The sequence below is a fragment of the Rhopalosiphum padi genome, chromosome 3, assembly GCF_020882245.1.
Source record: "Rhopalosiphum padi isolate XX-2018 chromosome 3, ASM2088224v1, whole genome shotgun sequence".
In the NCBI taxonomy this organism is placed as follows: domain Eukaryota; kingdom Metazoa; phylum Arthropoda; class Insecta; order Hemiptera; family Aphididae; genus Rhopalosiphum; species Rhopalosiphum padi.
The window spans coordinates 4,009,049-4,035,946 of NC_083599.1; the positions used below are offsets into that span (position 1 = coordinate 4,009,049).

General features: G+C 24.9%; 1 long non-coding RNA gene across 1 annotated transcript in view; it reads right to left on the reverse strand.

Annotated features, from left to right (window-relative positions):
• Positions 1-439: 439 nt before the first annotated feature.
• Positions 440-26,898, reverse strand: part of LOC132926266 (uncharacterized) — a 35,314-nt gene continuing 8,855 nt past the window's right edge. Inside the window, exons 2-3 of the long non-coding RNA XR_009661391.1 lie at positions 25,903-26,058; positions 440-789 (exon numbers count right to left, since the gene is read on the reverse strand). This is a non-coding gene — a long non-coding RNA (uncharacterized LOC132926266). The remainder of the gene's footprint in view (positions 790-25,902; positions 26,059-26,898) is intronic.

The following is a 26,898-nucleotide window of genomic DNA, read 5'->3' on the forward strand; positions in this document are numbered from 1 at the left end:
ACACTGTATTGAGATTATAATATTTTTTTATTTACAAATCGTCTTAATTAATAATTTACATAATTTACAGTATAAATATTATTTTTTATAGTTGTTGTAGTGTTTATAAAAAAAAAAAATAATATTAATTTATTTAAGAATAGTAATGGTCTTTTAAGACTGGAAACTTCGATTAAAAATGTTTTCATTAAGTACTTGTAATATAATAAAACCATCTTTAGGGTATTATATTTAGAATTAGTCTTATAATAATAATAATAATAATAATAATTACTATATTATAAATTAATTGTCTATGATTATGTATTATATCCAACGCCTATTATTACTATAATCATACTCTGTACAGTGATATACATATTATAAGCATAAAAATGTATGTTTAAAAAACGAGTAAATGAGTAAATTATTATTAAAATATCGAGGTATACAAATTATTTAGAGTTGAGATACGTGGTTAATAATTTTGGTAAGAATGATTATGTTTTATTTCCTAAGGAAAAAAACCTAGCATAAAATAATTAAATGTGTAGTACTTACTTATATTTTTTTTATAGTTGACAGATGGAAAACTAACATATTATATAGGTTTTGTAGTATGTACGTTTATGAACCTATACTCAAGAAATGTTTTGAATCTTTTGCACCCCAGTGTTTTAACTTCTATGGCGGTAGTTGGAGAACTTTTTAACTTTTTGATCCTAAACTCTTTCGCTGTACTTTTGCTTTTCTGGGCGATAAAATTTTCAAATACAGTTTAGTATATAATATACTTGACTGCGTGAAATACTGAAAAAAAAAAATAAAATGCGATTTATTAAATTTATCAGACTTTTTTCAATATAGGTACCATCTATAACAATTTCGAGTGAATATGGATTTACTAACTTTAAAGGAGTTTTTTTTTAAATGCTATTGCGGAACACCAAGAAATAAAAGATTTTTAGGTTAATTTTCATACACGGACAAGATTAATGTATACATAATATCATGCATATTTATTTATTATTCATAATTATCTGGGTACCTATAACATGTAAAATTAAAATCTAAAATCTAAAACAATGAAATGTTTATCGAAGAGAAGGACCATTCGAATTATATTCATATACGTATAATATTAAAATAGTCAAAGATGTGTATTAAATAGATTTATGAATTCAATTGTGAATGGGCGCTAGATAAAATAGAACTTGAGCATTAGTTAAGTCACTTCGTATAACTCGTTTCTATTGATAAAATCTATAATATGAAACGGTGTAAAAGATATTTATTGTTTGGAAGAAAAACGAATTGCGTACTCTTGAAACGTGAACATTTCAATAAAGCTGAAACACCGCGGTGGTGCTAAAGTTGCATTTATTTTATTTAGTGTGAAAACCGGCATGATTATTTACTTTAAACGTAACTATATAGAGATATTTTTATCTACGCCAAACAAATTTCAGCCTTAAATTAACGTTAAACATGCTCGACGCACTTAACGCACGTCCTCTCAAATAGTTTTAAAAATCGAAAAATCCGTTTGTAGAGCACTGAAACGTCATAAGCAGCCCGTGTTCGACAAAAGTAGAGGAATTCGTATGTTTCAGTAGGAGCTGATGGTATTTCGTTTGAAACGATTGTGGGAAACCTAGAATCCTAGATATAATGTGCCAAGAATATCATTAGAAATATTTATAGCTGAATGTATAAAATAATTCATGTGCTTTACACAGATATTTCTACCATTTACACGTGTGTTCGGCCTCCCTACCGCTGTTGTACCGGAACTACCGTGGCAAATCCTTTGTGTTACAGTCGCTGCCGGTTCAAAGTATGTAATAGTAACAAATTTAATATTGAAACCCAAAATATACAATGGTTTATATTGTGAAAAGCACATAATATTATATTGTAAACCTATACACACGATTGGTGTATTAATAAATACATGACATTAAATGCGTTTGAAGTACGGGCCCAGCGGCGTATACATTTTGAACGGTCGACCGAAAAAACATACGACGTTACCCAAATAGTTAAACACAAATATAATATATCACGGTGACTTTCAATCGTGATGTTATAAATTATTACGATTATTTTAGTTTATTTTTTTCATTAGAAAAAAAAAACTACTTAAATATGTTACCAAAAACTCGAATGCTTCTAAGTTCTAGTTAACATATGTGATATAGTGTTTCCCGGTAAAATAGCATACTTATTTATTTTATAAACTACTTAATTTGTTTTTCAGCGTACCTATGCAGTTATATTGAAGTCAGTTTAACTTATTTTAAATGTCTATATCACAGTATTATATATAGTTCTATAAGCCGTGTGTGTTGAATCGTACCGCGTTGGAAATTGGCACGACGTTATATATTGTATTTGATTGCAAATACAGCAAACGAATTCATTATTTCGTTTTTTTAAATGTAATTTTTTTAATATTATAACTCCTTGAACTCTAATTTGTATACGTTTTCGCATCCTTCGATTACTAGCAATTTTCCAACAGGAGTATATGTACAGATTGTGTTCTCCACCTGCATAGTGATTAATTTTTTATCAAACCATAACAATCATTTACACATCACATTACTAACATACTGGTATAGTTGTATATATTACCAAATATTAGTTAGACAAAAGTTACTGTTGCGTACATTTATATCGATACAAAAATTACAGCATAACATGTAATAATTTACAATTATAATTTCTACATGTATAAAAAAAATATTTTATCCATTAGACTGAATTTATTTCCTAATCGTTAGAAGCTAAATAAGAAATAAATATTAAAAAACAATGGATAATTATTTCGATTCTAGGTCATATTGTTTAAACTTAAGTAACACTGATGTTTTGTTACAAAGGTTTAGTATAAAATATAGTCATTAGATTAAATATATGATATTGATTTTCAATTAGCATTTCCTTATTCCATATTAAATATCTAAAAGTAAATAATCATTGTTATATTTTCACGTTGTGGTTTTTCGTAAAACGCAATAAATAACTTAGACACAATATTAGAATTTAATTTGGTGATATAATTTAGAAACATACTTACTTCACTAATAACTCGTTAATAATTACATTAAATGTAATTGTAATTTTAACTTCTAGTTTTGCAATTAAATGAAATTATACATTGTAATGTATGAATTTTGTTACTCTTAATATTCACGGTGCCTAAAGTTGGCGTGTTGTGCTGTCGTGCTAATTTATAGTAATTCAAGTTCGTTTCAACGTAGCAAAAGAGTGGGATTTCCCCTGTTCCGACTATTTATGAGTGTAACCACTAACCTTTACTATGTAAATCAAGCTGGATAAATCTTGACGGCCTAATGGGAACGAAAAATTACGAGGGAGAAGGGTCCTAGGAAAATTAAAATTAACCCCGCTATTTTTTTAATTTTATTTTTTGTGTATTTTCAAACCTCATTAACCATGCAGTACGCGAGTGTTTCACTGGGATTAAGTTTTTATTAATATTATTATTTTTTATTAATTGAAAATAAAAAAAAAATGTTTAACAGATTACATAATAACATAACAGTTTTATAACTACCTACTAATAATACAAAATAACGATACATATTATCCGATTACTGAATTGGTTAACAACATGCAAAACGAAACTAATATGTAAGAAAAAAAATAGTATTAATTACGCAATAAAATGTAATTACTTCTATTACGAGTGGCGGGCGCATCTCTCAATCATAATGTTCTTGATTGTTTTTTTCCATTATTAAATTAATTGACTTGTTGTATTTTTGTTTTTAAAAACTCAAGCAAATGACTGTTATCATTTAAAATAATATTTAATAATATAATATATTTTGTATGTTTTACATTTTTTAAGTATTTCCATTTTACTGCCCTAAAGTTAATTTAATTTTGCACTAATCATGGTTAGAATGTATATAATTTCAAAAATGTCTACGCACAAAATTTATATTAATGCCTTATTTTATTGTATGTTTACTAATATCAACATTATATAAGTTAATTTAGATCAACTTGATTTCATCTAAATATAGACAACCTTAAAATAATTTTACTATCCATATAGTGTTTGAAATCTCTCTCCTTTTCCATAGCCATCGGCTCTTGATGAGATCCGTCTTATCATATTACTTATTAAATATTATTTACCTTAGAATGCTTGTTTGTTTGATGGAATAAATATTATTATTATTATGAAACATATTATAAAACAGAAAAAATTACATCAATCTTGTACGAAGTGTGATTATTTTATTTTATGCAACTCGAAATTACACATCCGTACACACACACGCATACACATACAATATAGTTTAAACAGAAGACATCCAAAATTACTTTTGCGAATGTATGAAATATATGAGAAAATAAGATGGTTAAACACTATCACAACTACAGATTTCCTAAAAGCCTATAGGTCCAAACTGAACGTCAACGAAATTCAAACTGTTAATGTATATATACGAGTAAGCGCGAGAAAAAACATTCTGTGCAAATAATGTTACTATACTCATTACTAACGAAAATAAAAGTTGTTATTAAATTGTAAACATTGTAAGAGCAATTCATCGAATCGTTAGACCATTGATAATAAGTAATAGAAATAATAATTGCTTTTAAATAAACAATACCTAATACAGTAAAATAGCAAGAGAAATCATTTAAAATTAAAATCAAAATTTTCTTAAATCAAGAACTAAAATTCGGGTCTCTGTCGTACAATAGGCGTCGAATGTGTACCTTGTAATTGAGTAGATAAATATAATGGATGTGTTAAATTTGAATAAAATGATAAATTATTACATACGAAAAACGATACTGAGCGGAAGTAATCTGACAGCATATATTTCTGAAGATATTTCATTATATTATATTATTTAATAATATATTACAACTAATTTATTTTTCTAATACGATAAGTGGAATTATTTTTGCAAAAAATAAGTATAATATGATATTACTTGATATTATACATTTATAATTTATAAGTCAATATTGGTTTGTATTATAAATAGCTTATAATTAATCTAAGCACTGAAACCATTTGATTATTTGCCAAAAGAATTTCGGAACAGAAAATCATGTAGTCACCTGTAACTTTAGGCAAGGTCACCAATCATAAGTCGAGACCCGAAGTGACGGAGTGCCATATATTTTAGAATTAGCTTGTGAACATATTATGAAAATTAATAAATAGCAATAATAATAAATAATAATCAAATAAAACTCATCACACAATAATGGGTAGAGGAAATAAATACGTATATTAAATACAAGTTAAATTAATGTCAAGAAATCTAAACGGGCGTAGAAATTGGACAGAAAACAATAGAAAAAGAAGTAATAATATAAGTATAATAATAATAATAATACAATTTAGAATGACAAGACAAAAAGGCATGACAATTGTGACGATTTCATAAATAAATAATGTGTTATTCAAAAACTCCTATGACTACTCTGGACGGAGACCGGTTAATAGATTATAATAATAATTCATACGTGTTTTGTATCGGTCAGATACTTAAATGATAATAACTAAAATATAACATTGTAACAATACATACATTATATAGTAGATCAAGAGACCAAACACCTGTTGTTATTCGATGGACCCTCATATTATCGTTATTCCCACAGATATCGCGGGGGAAAATTTTAGCTGGTCCATGTTGACGAAAATAAAAATGGTATTGAAAAAAATAAACTATTGTCCAGGTGTTTTTAGGTGGATGGTAGAAAAGGAAGAGAGAGAGAGAAGATGGAAAGTGATAGCTGATCAACGTCTGTTGAAAATTTTTTTGAGAGGCCGGTAATATAAAGGAAAATGAATAGTTAAAATATGTAATTGTAAGCAAAGTTGGTGATGGTTGGACGTAGGAGTGTGCGAGCGGTGGTGCCATGAGACTTTTAAACACTATCGCATGGTACCTACAAGCGATTGTTATGATAATAATAATATGTAAAATAATATGTTACATTATGATAAACTAAAATGCAATACCATTATACCAATAATAGTACAAAACGGATAAACCCAAGTTACACTGAATTTGAACTAATAATTTTTTTGGAAATTGTATTGTAAATTACGTATTAAAAACAATTTTCAAGTCCGTGCGAATAATATTTATGGAATTACAATAAAATTTCTAAGATCATTATTTATTTATTTTTGAAAATCTGAGTTTTAAATTAAAAAAAACATGTGCATTTTAATCTGTCTATGTATTTTTAACGTTTTTGTATTTCTATAAGATTATCTTTTGCCGAAATTTGTGATAAATTATGAAATATTTTTACTGATGTTTAAAATTGTTATCAACACTTACAAAAAAAAAAAACTAAGCACATTTAAAATTATTTAAGAAAACATATAATATTTTAAAAATTGTATTATATGATGTCTAGGGAATAATAATAAAAATATGTGGTGAAAAATGCATGTCTCTAAAGACTCATTTTTGAATTGCAATAAATCAACAAAATCTATTTTGTTAAAAACTAATTTTACGTAAATATCTCAATATTTTCTTGTTTTATTTTTTCTACAAGATTGTTTTGAAAAATACTTTAATTTTTCAATGATTGAAATTGTAGCAGTTCCACTGCTCCAATAATTGATGATTTACCATAAAAATATATACTAAAAAAAAACAACACATAATTTTAAAATCAATATATTCATTGCTCATCCGTTAGAATTTAAAAGTGTTTATTTTTTTTATTATACACTAAAAATAATGATTAGTGGGTAATAATCAGAATAAACAAATGTAAATACACATATAAATATACATCTAAAAGTATTAATATTTTTGATAGGGCATAGGTATTTACTAAATGCGTAAAATAATTGAGCTTAAGTAGGATTCATATTGTACAATGAGATTAAATATATTTTTTTTTTTTTCATGAATAATATTATATAGTTATTAGTAGAAAATAATCAATATTATTGAGTTCAGTGTTATAAGCCCTGTAAATTTTATCAATATAATGTATATAAATATTAAGCTAACCCACTGATACATTTAATGAAAATAAACTAATAAAATAATAATGTGATACAAATCCACATATCCTTAAAAAAATATATTTTTACCTACATCTATGTACATCCATCAAACAATACTTATCCGTAAAAATTGCAATCCTAAGTGTACAAAATATGGTTTTAGGAGGTTACAAACTGAAAACCAACTACAAAAGTGGAAAACGTTATTTTATCAAAATTGTAAACAAAAAAATATTTTTTTTCATTCGTTTAAATTTTTGCTTATCAATAAACTAAAAAAAAAAAAAATGATAAATTTTACTTAGATAGTTAGATCAAACTAACAATATAACAAATTATTTTAATATAAACTATAATTTATAAATTGTATTAAAGCAATGAAAAATATGAGAGGAAATAGATAAAATAATTAAGAATTAAAATAAGAAAATATAAACTAAATAAATAACTGGATTATAAAAATATATTAAACAATTACTTAGAATTATTATAAATAATACATTTTTTTTTATTGTACAATTTTTGCATTTTTTTAAATGATGAATAAGTTGAATTTTCTGTTATTTCAGTAATATCTATATCATTGGTATTTATTTTTAAAAAATATATGTTTTTGAGCTATTTTTCAAAAGTGGCTTATTTAGAATTATACTTATGTTTAATTCACTATCTTTAGAAAAGTTATTTTAAAAATCAATTTAGTTAAAGAAAAATAATAATAATATTTTCCAAAAAAAGCAAATCTATTAACATTATAATGCAATGAAAAATAAATCTTATATTTATATGTGTGACGCTAAAAACCAAATAATGAAATACTTATTCATTAAAATATTCTATAGAAGTGTATTATATAGTAAGGCAAAGGTTGGTTTTTACACAAGAAAAACATTTTAAAAAGCTAAAAAAGTATTCATTCTAATTTTCAGCAAAAATGAATTATTCTGTAACTCAAAATACATTTATCATCTATTCATCTGAAATACAAATCACAAAATTTGATAGCATTCTACTTGTCACTAAACCAATCATATTTTCCCTCGTATGCTTATTATAATGAAAATGCCAAATGTGACGTTTATCACATTTGAAACGACTGTTCACATTTTCTGTGCTTATTCTGATATTTTTATAGGTTCCTGTTTGAAATAATTTGGTTACTTATTATAAATAATAATTCAAAAAATAATTTATTTTTAATGACAATACCTTAAATATCGGAATTCAGTAACAAACACGTATTATTTCATTATATCCACTGAAATAAATGTATGTATGTATGTATAAAATATTATTATTAGTGTTATATTATTACAATCTAATAAAAAAAATATTGTTTGATAAACTGACATTTAATTTACGTTTTACTGTTAATACATTTTCTAGTTACATTTTCTAAAAGGCTAAAGTGAAAAGCTCATAATTTATCTTTTTCTTATCGCCAATTTAAAAGCAAATTACAAACCTTCGAAAACTTTTAACTAAATAAGTATACCGATCATATACTATGTTCTTTGTTGCAAAAACTGTATACTTAAATTGGAATTACGAATTTTCTTTTTTAAATTAAATTTTCTATGAATAACACTAGCACGTATTTCATGAAATCATTATTATACATTTTAAAAATATTGAATATATTATATAAACCAAAAATTATGAATATTTTTTAAATTGTTGTCTATATGGGTTATAATTTAATTATGTTTTAGAATATTTATACTTATATTACATAACTATAAGTATATGTATTAAAAAAATATTTCGTCGTATAATTTAAGCATTATACATTTTTTTTTAATTAGACAATGTTGAAAATACCTAATGCAGGTATTTAATTTATTAACTACGGAACTTGAGACATAACGAGATCATAAGGCAAAATAAGAACATTTATTAAGTACATGTACATATGTATATTAAGTAGGTATATGCATACAATTTACATTATTTTTACAAGTTAAATAAGCTTATACATTTTATTTATCACAATAAATATCTTAACTTTTAGATCATTTTTTTATGTTATTTTTAAATTATTATATTAATTTAAAGTAATTAATAATAATAATACGTGTATCAATTAAGCTAAGCTCTTATCCAATAAACGGAAGTATACATTTATTTTTATTTTTGAAGAACTCTAAAATAATGTCAATCGTTGCGATTGAATAATTATAATATCAATTTATATATCAAGTATTACAATCATATATTCATATATATTTTATAGTATGTCTAAAAGAATATTAAAAAAATAAACAATTTAGACCAATGCAACCTTAGCGCTATGATTTTTTTATCCCACGTCATCAGTTCATTTAAATATTTTGTCTTATAAAAATGTGTTATAACAGTAATACCTAATATTAACTTCGATCATAATACATTAATATGTATACTGTATATTTTTATTAATTTGTAAAAATTATTCTAAACAAATGTTTTTTTTTTATTATTATTAATAGTAACGTAACCCAAGATTTGTAATCTTTGTTTCTTTTACGTATGTCATAGAGAATACAAATGTATTCGTCACTAAAATAAATCATTGAGTTTCAATTATTTTAATACGAATCTTAGTTGTAGTTTCTTAAAAATTTTAAATTGATCTATGGTAACTTAATTAAGATACGATGCATGTGTGAGACACAAAGATAACAGACCTTTGTTGTCTGGTATAACTTTAAATTATCATTTATTTATGATTATTTCGAAGTTATGTGATACAATATATTTACGATAAATTTTGTATTATTCATAATGATCAATCAATATACCTAATAACTAAAGTGTGCAAGCATTTTCAACATTAAATTGTATGATTAAATATTACAAAATATAATGTTAAAATATTTATATATTTTATACATACTTTTTGAAATGTATTAGTACATGAAATATTGACTTTTATATGTTTGGGTCAAACATCTGTTATTATAAAAGCCCGATTAAATAAAATAAACATAAACTATTTTCCCATGTAAAATACAAAATTAAGATTTCATATTATTTATCATTTTCAGTTATAATGTAAGCCTCACTTTATTTATTTCGCGTTTTATTTTCTATATATTTTTTATTTATATGATATTCGTGACTAGTAATATAAATGTGAATGTTTTCAGACGGAAAATCGAAATTAGCAACTACAGAAAAATAAATATAACTAAAAAGTACGTGCTGTGTCGAATGAATACTTTTTGGAGTCAGTTCATACGTCACGTCTCTAGCTTCGAAAAAAATCTATTGCTAAATAAGTTTTCTTCGCTTTACTGCGAGTCCTTTGACGTTCTGACAATTTGTTTTGCAAATAATTTGTAGAAATGTGTTTTGGGACGTTACCAGATTAAAGGGGAAAAATCAAATGTATTCTGAATAGGTATTTTTCATCATTCAGTCGAATTGCAAAAGAAACAATAAAAATAAATATACACAAAAAACAATTTAAATTTCTATTTCCATTTAGTAATATTGTGTTCAGTTAGACATTTTCAAAGTTTTAAGCAAATCAAAAACAATTATTTTATTTTCATTTATAATTTGTAATTTTGAATAATGAATGGTATATTTTATAGCATTGAAATGATCTAGACAACAGCTTTAGGTTATATACGACGAAGTAAGAATACTAATTTTAATTTGTTTTTAATTAAAAAATATAAATAATTTGTTTCTTAAAAAAATAGTACAGGTTGATAAAATAATAGACGTGATAAACAAAAATAATATAATATTTTTAATACTTATAATAACATCGTTATAAATGGGCAAGTCGATGTTCCAATTTTACTAAACATTATTTTTATTTTTATATTTAATATTCTTGCATTGCTTTTTTTTATACTTCACGCATAGCTAGGTTTACGATAGTCACAAAAATAAAGAGATTTGGTTAAATGTGGAATTTTGGAAAAAAAAAGGAAAGCAGAATTAATGTCAAATCGACCGAACCTCATTGATGAGTGGAGGGAGTTCTTTTTAACGAGAAAAATAAAAAGATAAGGGTTTTGAGACCATTAGTATGGGCTCGAAATGTTTCTTCTTATTATATATATATATATACATATACTGTTAAGTTATTTAGATTTTCTTTTTTATATTTAAAATTTATTCGCACAGTTCACGCTTTGAATGACAAAACTTAAATAAATTTATAAGGTGTCAAGGTATAACCGAATCCAATTGATGAATAATTGAACCAATAAGGCACGTATATATATTGGTGTATAATAATAAGAAAAAAAACAGAGATTGTGACTAAAAAATACGGTTAAAACGCTACAACAACCACTGATTGGTTTATTTGAATTATATTTGGTTAAATATGCGTTGACATTTGACGGTGAATCAGATTCTATTAAATATTTATATTTAAATCACTTGCGGTCCCAATGGTTTATGTGTTATTTTATGTATAGTACATTCGATGGTGATTATTATTTTACAAAACGTAACACATTTTTAGGTTATAAAATAAAAAAATTAAACTAATGAATATAATTCACATAATTATATTTTGTTAATATTTATTTTTTAAATTATTTTAACCATCGTTTAGTATAGATCGAGTTATCTCGGAAGGCTTTTGCAACGAAAGAACGTGTAAAAAGGGTAGACAAGTGGGTACCGCTCTACTGTACATCACGTGTCAAGAAGGTCACTGTTACGGGTGTGTTAAAATTGAATTCAATCATTGTTTACGAAAAACGATTCTGACCGGAGACGGACTATCAGCCTTAATCACTAAGTATGTAATTTCATGATGTGTCTTTTTGTATATTTAACTATTAAGGTCATTTATTTTACTTTTAGTGTATGGTAGGTTGATATAAACTTTTACCAAAGATATTGTTTTTATAATACTTAATACCTAATACCTTTCTGTAAATACTATAAAACTTTAAAAATGGGTTCATAATATAAATAGAATATATCTTAAAATAAACCAAAAATGTCGTTGCGTATAGTAAAATAAATAATATATTATACGTTAAAAGTTTTAAGTTATTACAAATAATGTTTTTAAATTATAAAAAACAACTAAAATCGTTATATTTTATTATTTGAATAAATAATATCGTCCAAATATTTACTTAAAATATCTAACAAAATAATTGTAAACGATTACTTCTTAAATTTGATGATTCCAGTATGAGCTACCTATGAGGAATTCCTAATCACAAAATAATCTGCAATTTTTTGTGATTTTGACGAATTTCATCAATATTCTAACTTCATATGCATATAAAAAAAAGCTATTTATGTAATTTTTTTTATATATATAAGGACAATTTAAGAAGAATTTGTATTAAATTAAATAGAAATGTTGATCTGGTGAATAATTTTTTATCGAAAATTATAGAAATAAACTTGAAGAATTGTCATGCATATAAATAATTCAAAAAAAGTTAAAAATTTTGAACATTTTATTATGCAATAAGATGATAATATAAACATTTATTTAAAATTACTATATTATTTACTGCTATTTATTTTTTTTATACAACACGCTATCAAGTATTGTTTGAGGAGAAATAACTAATTTACAGATAAATATCCATTGTTGTAAATACTTATATAAAACATAAGGAAATATTTAAAAGTAGTAAATTTAATTTTTAAAAGCTATTTTAAAATTAACATAAGTACTAGCTATGTAAAATGAGATTAAACTTATTGTAATTTACAATAATTGAAAATGTAAAAAGAACTTTCCTTAGTAATAAATGATATGGAGGAATGCAATCAATAACAATACCTATGTTTGAGTATGTGAACATTTTAACAAACACTAAAAATAAGTTATAAAACTTTATTAAATGATAGAATCATGAAATTATCACCAGATAAAGATTTATTAAAAATGCTTAAGATTATAAAAATTGTAATTAACATAAAATATCAAGAAAATCATAAATTAGGATGTTTATACTTGACAAAGTATTATATTTAAACGTCGTGCCATCATACATGTAACATCAATATTGTTGAAAAGGAAAATCATTAATCAACAATAAATTATAAGTATCATAACACAAATTACATACAAAATGTCATTCAAGAATGTCAGTCAAGAATCTGACAAGTTTGAAGTATACATTATTAGCCTACATTAGATAATATCGCAGAACGGAATTTATATAATAATGTAGCAAAATTAATCAAAAGAAAAAATGTATTGTAAATCTAAGCGCATGATAATAATTTTTCTAGTGAATATATAATTATATTTACATTATAAACACTATTAACTGTATGCAAATAATACATATCAAAGCGAAAAACAGTATTGTTCCTATATTTGTATTATTTGAATTCATTGTATTATAACTTATTTAAATTAGTTAAAATAGTATTAATAATATTACCATGTAAAATTTAAGTTAAAATTTAGTAAAAATTTACGCGTTTTTAATCACATTATATAGTAGACAATTATTTTAAAATTCAACTAAGCACATTTAACTAAATTTTAAAATACCAGAAATCATTTTAGAAAATTAAAAAACTTAGGTACTTTTATATTCAAACTATGTGCTAATACACATAATTTAATTATGTGTTAATAGTTAATAGATAATTATAGAGAGTATGGAAACAGTATAAATGGATATGAGGAATTTAATATTTTGAAATGACTCAATATATTTAGGTATGTCCACTTAGCATTATAAATTATAATAAATTTAATCAAAATGTAGTATTAATCTAAACGAAAAAGCACAGAAAATTTTGAATCTGAGATGAAAGCAGTGGCGTCATTTCAGTTTTCAATAGAAGGCCGAGTGATAAACGGCCTATTAGGCAACTTAAAAAAACTACTCGATCACACTTATTTTTACTTTTTTTTATTAAATTACTCTGCCATATAATATTGCATATTTTATAATTTCTTTATTTAATCTTTACAATGAAAATTTTTTTATTAATTATATATATCATAGTTAAGCAACTGCAGGATAACAACCTCAATACAAAATATTGCTATTCGATTTTTAATTTGAACAACGTAACAATATTATGTTAATAAAAAAACAAATCATGGTTAACACAAAACATCTAGCTAAATTTTTTTTAAAACAATATCCTCTTCAGATTTTTATCAATACTTATTGTATTTTTCAATAAACTCAAAAAAATTGAAAAATTATCTTTTAAATATTTTGTGTTAAATAATTCGACTAATATAGATCAAAAGTGATGTGAAAAACATGCAAATTTCGCACTTATACCCTTCCCCCAAAAAAAATAAAATAAAAAATAATATATTTTTGTAAAAACAGGAAAATTCAATTGAAATTTTGTAGAAAAGATATAACCTTAAGTTTTAGAGTTTTTTAGATTACTTTTAAATGTGCATACAATTATTTTTTCTTTTCATTTTATTTTGAGTTATATATACAATTTATTGAACGTTTTACGAATATTTGACAATCCTTTGACAACTTTATATATTTTTTTATTTCTATAAAAATTCATTTCGTATTTCATTTGAACCTATATATTTATTTATGATTCTGGACAGCCTCGGTTTAGCTATGATGCGTGTATTTTTTTTTTTGGTCTATCACAACCTTTATAAAGCTATAAGATTAAACTTTGAAAGTGGTTTCTGATATTATGATCAATTCAAATTTAAGGACCACCAGCACCGGGTCTGAAGGCTCGTACCTTTTCAAGTCGTCGTGTCTGACACAGAAATTGTAATAGTCCCTCTTCATACAAGAAAAAATAATTTTGTTAGAAATATTATCCTGTGAATCACTTTATTTTAGATTATTTTTGCCCCTAAAAATTCAACCAAATTTTCGCCTATAAAGATTTCTTCCTTCACTAAGACGAAGTAAGTTCTTACTTACTATAACATCGGTTCATAACTATTAATTTTCTGCCAAGGTAAGCTGAAAATGGCATTAAATATTCATATTTACAATTACTTGACATGGGTAATTTTCAAAATAGTATGATCTTATTGTGCGAAATATAGAAATTTGAAATTAATGTACGTACAATAAGACTGATTAAACAATTCATCAAAATCAAGAAAATATAAAAGTTATTAATATAGAATTTTTTAATAGATATTTCAAGTTAAAAATATACCAATATTTAAACGAAAAAAAGATTTTAGTTATTTTGTTTTAATTTAAAAAAATATTATTGATAGGGACTTGAAAATGTTTATCATTTATATCGTAGGAATATTATTATTTAATACACATCGACAAAGTGAAATATATTAATTTTAAAATTATATGTTAGTATTAAATAATATTATAATAATTAGGTACTATATTAGTACTCGTATATTAAATATAATATATTATATAATTTGTTTGATTTTTTCATTATTTTTTTTTTTAAGTTTTTACGTATCTACCTTTTTCCATAACGAATCCATTCGAGCATTTGACTATAGTTTAATGACTATATTATCATTAGTGTCCATATAATCGTATTTAGGTACATCGGTATTTCATATCATATAAAAGTTTTGAACTGCTGAGAGTAATTTTTATTGTACTTTTTATAATACTGGCTAACAGTCGAATACTTCACCTTAACTGTTTTGTATATATATTAATTCTATTTCTTTAAGCAACGCTGTTTTCGAGTATTTTACTATATTATTTATGATTACAAGTATCGACTTGCCGATTTGTATATAATTTTTGTTTAATGTTGGAGTATACCGTCGTTTTGTAATACAGACGATATATTCTCACATTGGTACTTACAGTAATTATTATATCTATAGGAGTTTTGTTCTCCTCGCGTATTCTTTGCATGATTTATGCTCACCGTACAAGCGCACAAGGATAATTAGAAAACTTTAAAGAATTAACATGATACCGAGTAAATATTAATATTGGGTTGGGAATAAATATGTCAGATGAGATATTGACATAATAACATAGTCGACGTGGAAATAATATTCTCGTTTATTTTTGCTGTAAGTGATGAAAAGTGTTAAATATCGAGTCAATCAGTTAAATAGTAATATTCATCATTATAAAATAATAATATAGTATAATATAATCTATGTACATGATGTACCTATCATACTAAATTCAGTATAATTCCGTATTAAGATAATTAAGTTTATATGAGAAGATCAAAAATCCTGTATTTGTTCACGGAGCATAATATTATGTTTCTTTACTTTATGTTAATAAGATATTTACAACGAATTCAAGTAAATTATCTATCGATGAAATATAATGCGGGACTAAGTTACAATTCCATTTGTGGAATGATTTTGAATGAAACCTACATCACGAATAAACATATTATATATGTATAAATTGACTCTCGTATTTGATTTCCTACATCTTTATTTTTGGAAGACTTCAATAACACTCCCTTAATAAACATTACACAACGGGCTGCCTTTCAAAATGTATTTAATTTTTAAAGGTTTTGCAAATTTATTAGAAAACTAACCCAAGTATTAATTAAGTAAAACGTGTTTAACTGTTTTAGCTTTCTGCCATCAAACGATAAATTATGTAATAATGTACCTACATAGAAAGATACGGAGCGACGTGAGCTTTTTGTGATGTGATATTCAGTAGGTAGGTAGGTAGACGCAGGGTAGCTAGGCAGATATACGCGTCAGGTTCTAATTATAATATTACTATGGTATAGTTGTTACTATTAACTATTTAAACGTTTTAAAATTCCTCTTGGATCGTTAAAACGGTTCATTTTGTCAAGTTATATGTTGTAGAAACCGCTGCACATGTATAGCGAGTGATTCTAGTTTTACAATAAACCGTTTAAATACATTACATTTATGATTCATAAAAAAAAGCACTTTTAAGAGTTTATAGAAAATATTATAAATAAACAAAGATGAATAATTCTGAGGGTTAGGAAAATCGATACAGGAGGTGGGGGCACTCTGTGGCTATAGTATTAAATACTACTAGGCATAAACGTATATTTAATGTCTGTGTAAGCATGACAGTACTTTTGCAAACGACCGTAAAATTGAAAAAGGAAAAAAATCCCCGTGGAATTTATACACGGTAAACAAAAACCAGTCGTCGGGGTTTGTCGAAGATTTGCTATGACGGATGAGATGAGCTAAGAATACAAGCGAGACAAAGCTACCGCGGGACATTGTGAGGAGAATGCCCAAGGCTTTTTTCGCTTACCCACCGCGTAGACAAACGGCTAACCGGCCACATAATGTAATAGCTTTTTTTTTGCGTCAAATGTTATTTGGCATTGCTTATTGAACCAATACTTTTGCAGGAGGAATAGAGGAGACATTATATATATATATATATATATATATATATAAATAATAATAATATAATATAAAAAAAAAATGTATAAATATAATAATAATAAATACCAATAATAATAATATCGAACCTATATAGGATTCTCGGCGGGCTCCTCTTCCGGTCCGACTGACTTATAATGTTACCAGCGTTCGGTTTGCATTTACGTTCCAGTGCATTTTCATTAAGCGTTCTTGGTGCAAATCGAACTTCTGGATGAAAACGATGTTGGGCACGATTAACAAATGCTTACGCGATTCCAGTGGATACGAACGACATAACTATAATATATACGTATATACGCGTGTGCAGATATGGAGATTGGAAAATCCATTATAACTTACTAATGTATTAAAATACCTACGCGAAACCCCGAAACAATTTAAATGAAATAATATCAAACAGCATACCTACCGCATACGTGCATGCTATTTTGAATTATAGGTGAATTTCTGATATGGACAAAAGGTTAAATATTAACGATATTGTATTTTTATGAGCAATTTATAAGTTAAAAATGTTTTTAAATCACATATAAATACAATAAAATAACACTAACACCTCTGACAATCATTTTTTATTTAATCATTAATATTACTGCTTTTAATTTTAAAATAATAAGTTATCATTATGTTCTATCGACTTAAAAGAAACAAAACACGATACTTTAATCAATAACAAGTCTTACCGGTGACTCAAAAGGAAAAAGGGAAGATTTTACTTCTAACATTTTCAAATATCGATGATCTTTATTTTGTTTTCTTTTTATAATGTAATTTTTTCGTAATTAGTGTTATCACCTTATATATGCGATTACTTATTAAATGTGATTAAGCGTATCTTAAAGTTGTATAATAACGGTGATAACTGATAACTTAAAAGATTTTTTCAAAATACTATTAAAACCAGGATTCTGTGAAATCATTGAACATTTTTTAATATTCTATAATCTTAGTTGATTCTACATTTCTTATATATTCTACTAACCCAAACATTTTTACTTAAAGATAGCAGCTAAATTCCAATATCGTTTTAATAACATTTTTAAAATATGCGTTAAATTTTCTGTTGTAGGTGTCCGTATTATATGAAATGTTACTGCGCCCAGTACTGGATTTTGTCCTAGGTATGTGAGGCCAACGCCTAGATCAGTAAAATTTTGAACAAAACCAAATAATTTACTTCTTTTTTTTTGGTTAGAATCTTAAGGAGGGAGGTTTGCAAATCAGTCAAAATCTAAGGTGACCTATTAATGGAGATCTACAGTGATATTTTTTCTAAATCCGGTTCAGACTGCGCTTAAGCTTATTAGTTATAAATTAATTTATGTAAGTTCAAGTTTAATTGTATTATACATTTAAAATATTTAACTATAAATAAATTAGTGTCTCAACCAAGTGAATTTGTTTCAATAATTTAGCAAACGTGCTGTTGCAACAGCTATTATCGAATATAATACTTGACTTTATATCGTTCAACATAAATATTTACTTGCTGAACATAATATGTATTCATACATATTCATTAAATTATACTATAATATAAATGTATAAATAAACTTCTTTTAAAATCTTAAATTAAAGTTCGTGAAGCGTAAAATATGTATCTTATTGAAATTTCCATTTTCACTAACGTTGTTGAATTGTTGTATAATTGAATCCTGATGATAATATTACGGTCTGTATTGAATTATCTTTATTAACTACTAAAAATTACTCTAGTTCAAATGAATTTAAAATAAGGTTCCATCAGATCGATAAGGTGAAGCTCAGCCCCCTAAAAATTAAATTGCTAATACTATTAAAATGTTATAACAAACAAACAAATAACTATATTTTATTAATTGTTTAACGATTAGTAATGTTTAGTAATTATTTAGGTAAAACTGTACATATGTTTATAAAATAGTGAGCCCTCGTGACATTTTCAAAACCTGGCGCCTCTGGTTTCATGTATTTTTAACTATATAATATGGATCGTCAATATTTTGAATATTCTCTATAGCTGTTAATTAATTTAATTTAATCACTTGTTTGTTGATAAGTAAAGATAGATTTAATTTTTCACATTAATTCATAATAAACCAAGTAAAAACGTATATTTTTTTTAATTTCTGAAAGAATTCACATGTACCGGGAAGCATTTGTGTGCATAAATATTTATCGTACGGTATAAAGGATAAATTACATATTTAATTTTATACTATTACATTAAATAAAAATGTATCCTCTTATCGGGATAATTCGTATGACTAATAAGGTTAGGTTAAATTGATAAGTGCTTAACAGCTTTATAATATATTTATCAGGGTTGCATTTCAAGTATAACTACAATGTACCAATAACATTATGAAATCTTACTTTTTATACTCAACAATTCATAAGTTGTTTATATTATATAAATATGTAATATTTCGAATTCATAGTTATGGAACAAATAAATACTTGTAATTCAATTTTTAATATTATTAGCTTTTAAAAGTTAAAATGTATAAAATATCTAAATAAAATCAATTCTTATGTATAGAAAATATAGTTTAATATTCATATATTATTAAAAAACAAAATATAATCTAAATACTGAATAAATCTCGAATATATTATATAGTATATTGTATTTACCTTTACAAATATAATAAAATGTAAGTAAATTAAAATATGATTATTTTATATAAGAAGAGTTTGATATTAAAATATATTTTAATTCGCAAATAGTAATAATACAACAACATAATGTATTATTATTGCATACTATGCTTATATAAAGTTTATATAAACAATAAAGAAAAACTTAGTGATGTTTTAAATTCTAAATGGAGCAATTAATGTACTAACAGTTTTACAATAATAATAATATGTGTAATTTTATTTTATTATTTGTTTTTGTATACTCGTTTTATAAAAGGAAAAAAATATCTTGGTTATCAACTTTAAGGGTGGTTTATATTAAATTAGATTTAGTTGATATATTTTTTTTTTTATAAAGGGACAAAAATAAATTCCCTTTCACTTTTTTCAAAATATTTCGGGTAATTTTTACGCAAAATCAGTTGTTGATGAAACCAAAATTGTTTATTTGTTGCAATTCAAATATTGTTAAGGCTTTTTTTGCAGAAAATGTTAACATTTTTTAGACATGCTAAATTGTTTAAGATATATTAATAGTTTAAGGATTAATGCATTTCATCACTAAACTTATTATTTTAATGTTAACTACAAATATTCTAAATAAACTGTAGTAGAACACCTCGCTTAATTATTTAAAGCATAAACCTGATGTTATAGTAAACATTTTTTATCATTTAGTTTTTTTTTTGAATCAACGATTGACATACTAAACTTAGATTTAATTTATAAAAATTTTAAATTTTACAAAAAATAAAGCTACCGCAATTACAAAAATACAATAAAAATGTTTGCTAAGTTGTAAGACTTTTAGTCTAGAACACGGGAAATACAGACACTGTACGGCAGGGTATTTGAATTAAAGCAATTTATTATTTAGATATAACCACTGAGTCTCAAGAACATTCCACTAGTCTATCGTACTTATACAATTTTATTATATTAAACTTGTATTTAATTTAATATACTTATTATTTTTTTTATTTAACTATGAAATTGACTTGATATATTAATTATTAACAAAAATTAACAAGTATGGTTGCTAAATAATAAAATTGTTTGAAAGTAAAATCAAATTAATTACTCATAAGTTATTCTAACAGCAATTAAAAATACATGACCACAATTTTTATTTTAAAATAAAAAAGGAAAATTTGAATTAAAAAATTATGTTTAATGTTAAGGTTTGAAACTTAATACTTTATAAATTATACAATATGTATATCATACGTTTGTTTTTTATTAGAAATAAAAAACAATGTTAAGCATAAAACCACATATATTTTTTAGAAATGATTAAAATTAAAATATTGATACTATCCATCCTTCTCTGTTTGACAAATAACATCTGCGCCATGATACGTCTCAAATTTCTCATTACACAAAAACTTAAAAACTGAAATGGTCTCTACTCTAGCTAAAAACAACTATAAAGAAATCCTCACCAAATCAATCAACCACACAAATTCACTAGTATCTAAAACTTAACCATGAATTCATCTTAGATAAGCCCTTACGCAGCTTAAAAAGACACTACTGTCGAGATATCTTGAATCCCAACTTGTATATTGTAAATTAACTAAAAAAAACCTAGCCGGAGGGGTTCCACATTGGCCAACCATTTGTATCGCGTTATTCGTGTTGTATTGTTATCTTTATTGAATTGACTTATTGTATATAAATATCAAATATTGTGAATATTCTTTTATTTAAAAAATAAATATATGTTGATGACATTGTAGGATATTTAAACGTATATTACAAGGGTGATCAACGTGAGAAAAAAAAATCATAATTAGAATAGGTAAGTACATTTTTATCGCTAATCACTGATATACTATTATAAAACATAGCTACTTCCTACATTATTTTAAAAATTAATATATGAATATTAATGAATATAGGTAAGTATTAAACGACATATATAAGAATGTGGTAATTGTAAAATAATATAATTGATAAAATTTATGATTTAAAAGTTAGTATAATATTTTTTAGCACATAATCTAACAATTTTTTTATTCAACAATTTTAAAACATCACAGAAACTAACGGTATGCATATATAATATGGATATAATTTATCAAAATAATATATGTAGACTAATAATTATTATCATAGCATGAACATTGAAAAGCTTTAGATGTAACTCCGAAATTACTAAATATAGAGTACCTCTGATATTATTACTGTTATTAAAATTATAAATTATTCTCATCTATCAGTATATTTGTTATGGTTATATATTAAACATAATCAAAAAGGGATACGTTTATTAAAATATTTAAAATAGAATATATTTTGTATTTTATTAATATTGTGATAGTGTAGTTACGCTAAAAATTTTAAAAATTTATTCAATTACTACTGACTTGTGTGATAACCACAGCCACGATTAGACTCTAAAATGGACCGATAATTAAAGGTTTTTTTTTTTCAAAAAAAATTAATTCATACATATAAATATACTATTATTAAATAAAATTTTCCAATACTTAAGAGTTGAGGATAAAGATGATGTATTATTAATGCTGAAACAAATATACATAATTTATCGATGAAAAACAATATAGTTTATGAAATTAATCAAAATCTTTGATTAAAAAAGTTATTATCATTGTGTATATGTGTCTATGTGTTAATCTGTATTAATTGTATTAATTAAAAAATATATTTTAATTTATTCCTTGTTAACTTTACTGTGGCCATTAAATTTAAAATTACAAGTATAATTATTATAAGATAGTTTAAATCATAAAATGTATTATCAATTATATTATGTACAGTTGAGTCTTAAATAAATTATAACTTTGAGTAAGTTCGATATTCTTATGAATACTATCAATAAATTATTCGATGTTGCATAGTTTGAGGAATTTGACAGGATATTGAAATCTAGGTTTCCCGTATCTCCTTAGCGTTATAATCAATATTATATTAATATATTATCAATATAATAATATTAATCCATATTATAGTTAATGACATATTCCATGAATACATAAGTATTACATTTAAAATGATATAAATAATCCTTATCAACTGTAATCATCAGTTAATTATACAGTTGTTTGCTCTTACACTGGGAATAATCACAATTAATAATAATATATACGGAATTTCGAATTATTTTACAGTAAGAGAAAATCGATTAAGCATATTTATGATGTATGTAAGAAGAATTCATAAGAATATATTGCTAAAAAATATATATAAAATACACACACACACACACATTTATATATATATATTGCTAATATATGTTTATATTTCCCTATATATTATATTATACTAAGAACAATTTACCAAATATTTTCTTTGGATCAATAAAGGTAATATGGTACTATAGAATTATGTTAATGTTAGCACGCAGTTTATTATATTACTCAAAAATATTTTAATGTTTACACAAATAAAATTTAAATTAAAAATTAACAATAAAAAAGCAAAAATAACTATATATTTTAAAATTAATTAACTTTGACCATTAAGGTTTGGAATTTGTAGTAAAGCATGTAACGCTTAAACCAGGTTAAATCTGCAGTTAAAAATAGATCAATAAACCTAATATTAAACATTATTAAACATTATACTCTAACACTTAATAAAAAATATTGCAATTTTTAAACTTTTTCTTGAAATCATTATTTTAAATTAATACAGTTTTATTGAACTACATAAATATTTTTATTTACAGTGTTCTTCGTAGAATTCCACAAATTTTGTTTGATATTCAAGTTTTTCGTAAAAAGAAATTTTAAACTCTAGTAATTTAATGTGTCATTAAATGTTTTGTATTATCCATTATATTAACTTTTGAAAGGTTAATTTAGAGAAATAAACTTGTCAACGGTAACACAAACATTTCAATTTATTATAGCACTTATATATGTGTATTATGGAGTTAAAGTTTGATGGTATTTCATATTTGAGTTAATTGATACAAGTTCAAAGTCAGTTAAAATCATATTACCGTAACTGAAACTTTGACATCCCAAAATATTATCCTGTATTTTATAAGTTCTAACAAATCCCTTCCAACATATTATGCGATAATGACGAAAACTGTTAAATTATATTTGGTTGGTCCGTGAATAACATCGTAAGAAAATAATAACCTATTTTAATAAAAATGCAAATATAATCTTTTACGCAATAAGGGTCGCAAATAATAAATGTCGGTTTATCAGACCCTTTATCGGTCTTTCGTAGTTCAAACACGCATAAATAAATAGTTCGCAATTGTCATTTCCTGCAAAATATTTAATTATAATCGCGATTATTATAAGATTGATTGCACCATGTGACAAGTAAGGGATTTTGAGGTATAATGTATTAAGACTTAGTGGGTTTTTATGCACATTGTTCAAATAGCAATTAATAAACAGAAGGAGGGAAGCTATCAATCATATATTTATTTATTTTTTTTGTTTTGTGATATGAAAATTGTTTACATTGCTTAGGAAATGCATATGGTTCCTTGTAAATATATTATTCACGCTGTCCCATACATCATTTAATACTTAAAAGCTGTTTCACGCAAAAGTAATTGATGTGAATAATAATTATTTTTATAATTGCATCTCTCATATTACGTATGCGTAATTTAATGTGACCTAACCTAACATTTATTTCATAATTATGTGTACTTACAGGGTACAGTGTATAAAACATTATATTTTAATGAAGACCTTCGATCGTATTTACATAGGTAAGGTCGCAGGAAATTTGATAAATAAAAAATGCTCCAAATATAATATTACAATTGTTACTACCGTTATAATACATAAATTTCATATTCATATTGGTGTGATGATGATACACTGAAATTCATTGATCGTCATGAATAATCATGACTAGAATAAAATAAAAATGACATCACTGTACCGTTAATTAATGTCCTCAAACTACGTAGTGATTTTTATAAGAAAAAAAGCTAGCTCGCTATTCGTCCGCTCATCTCGCAAATAAGATGACACGCGGAGTTCGAACGTAGCGAGAAAAAATAAATACGAAAACGTTTTCGAAAATAACATTCACGCGTCCCCCCGAAGAGAATACCGACCTTTTGGCGTTTTCGTCATACTCCCGTCAGACAATAAAAAAAAAAAAAAATAATAATAATAATAATAGTAAAAAAAAATCAAAATAACTTTGTGCAAAGGGAGGAACCGTGGAAGAACCGTGTCGTCTCGTAGTCGTCGACGCCACCGCGCCGGAAGCGTGTCACATAATAATATACGACGACGTCGTAGTCGAGCATTCGACGCGAATATATGCGTGCACATAGGGAGTGTCAGCGTCAAGATTAATGTTATACATCGCCGTCGGCGGATAAACGGTCAATATGGGGTGTCGAATGGGGAGAGCGAAACCCCGAGATGACTAGGTGATGACAAATCGAGGCCGTGGGTCGTGGGGCTCCGAACACTGTATCGCGTCGTCGTCAACGAGTCTGTCAACCGTCGTTCGCCGCCGTCGCAGACTCGTTTCATGTTTTATATTATATACACCTATATTATATACACCTATATTAAACGTACACATTGGAATGTACCGAGATTTCAATTAAGATATAGTTGCGTGTTGCTCTTGAAGTTTCCGTAAAATATGTGCGTCGCATATAGATGGAAAAACACTATATACTATTATACACCTATCTAAAACATACGTATAATGTTTCCTCCGCTTGTGCGCTCACGAATCGTCGTTGTTGTGTGTGTATGTGTGAGCAGTATTCGCGCGTCTTGTAAAAAAAAAAAAAAAAAAAACCAGCGCGTAACGTATAAAAAGCAAGCCGTACAGGATATTATTATAATACATTCGTTAGCGATTCTCGAGAATTTGTATAATACATTTTTACAATTTTTAAAATATATCATACTGCAGGTTAGGCTATTATGATTCCTACATACTTAAAATAATAATAAATATAAAAATTGTAATTATTTGTTTTACATACCATCATAACATGCATCTTTATTGGTTACTCGACCAAGTGGCCAAAAACAAAACTGTACAGTTGTACTATTTGATAGATTATTAGTATCGTTTTGAACTACTGTAATTTGTAGTCCTTGAAGTCCAGAAGTATGACAATAACCCAATATATTTTATTCTGAAATTAAAAAAAAAAAATAGATGAGTTATTACTTACCTACTAGAAATATAGTAATAATAATTATGATTAAACTCAAAACAAAAATTATAAAATTATAGGCACCTATTCAGTAAAGGGCAAAAATATATATTATATGCATCTAAATTATAATGTACATTTTTAATATTTATAGAAACTTGATTTTTACAACAGTAATTTTTTTCTTAAAAACAACTAATTGATCAGAAATAAATTGATTTTAGGAATTAGGTAGGTACTAAATATCATATTTGTATATCTTTGTACCAGAAGTAACTATAGGCATTAAACATTCTAAATAAGTGTAATTTTTAAATTTTTAATATATATTTTTTGACCATCTTAAAAAAATAGGTATTTACTTTGTTTCAGTGTTGCAAAAATAATGAGTTAGATATTGCTACTCTAGTTTTTCTAATTTCCTTATCATATAGAAATAAGCTTACAAATAATAGTATATTAGTATATGAATCAGATAGGAATAATTAGGTACGCATATTTTCTAGTTAAAATGTGTATTATTTATATTATTATTAAGCGACTTGTCATTCTTATATATATATATATATATATATATATATATGTATATATATAAGTGAAATATTATAGAAATAAAATGTACCTACCTATAATTTATAATATTAGGTAGTAAAACAGAATGCATTTTTATAATGGGATGTTTTTAGAATAAAATTTGAATAGGTATATAATAATCAATATAAAAAAATCATAACTAAATAACAATAAATCACAATCATTGTTAAAAAAAAAAAACTTAAAACTCAATCAATGGTCAATACACATTTAAGTTGTCATCAG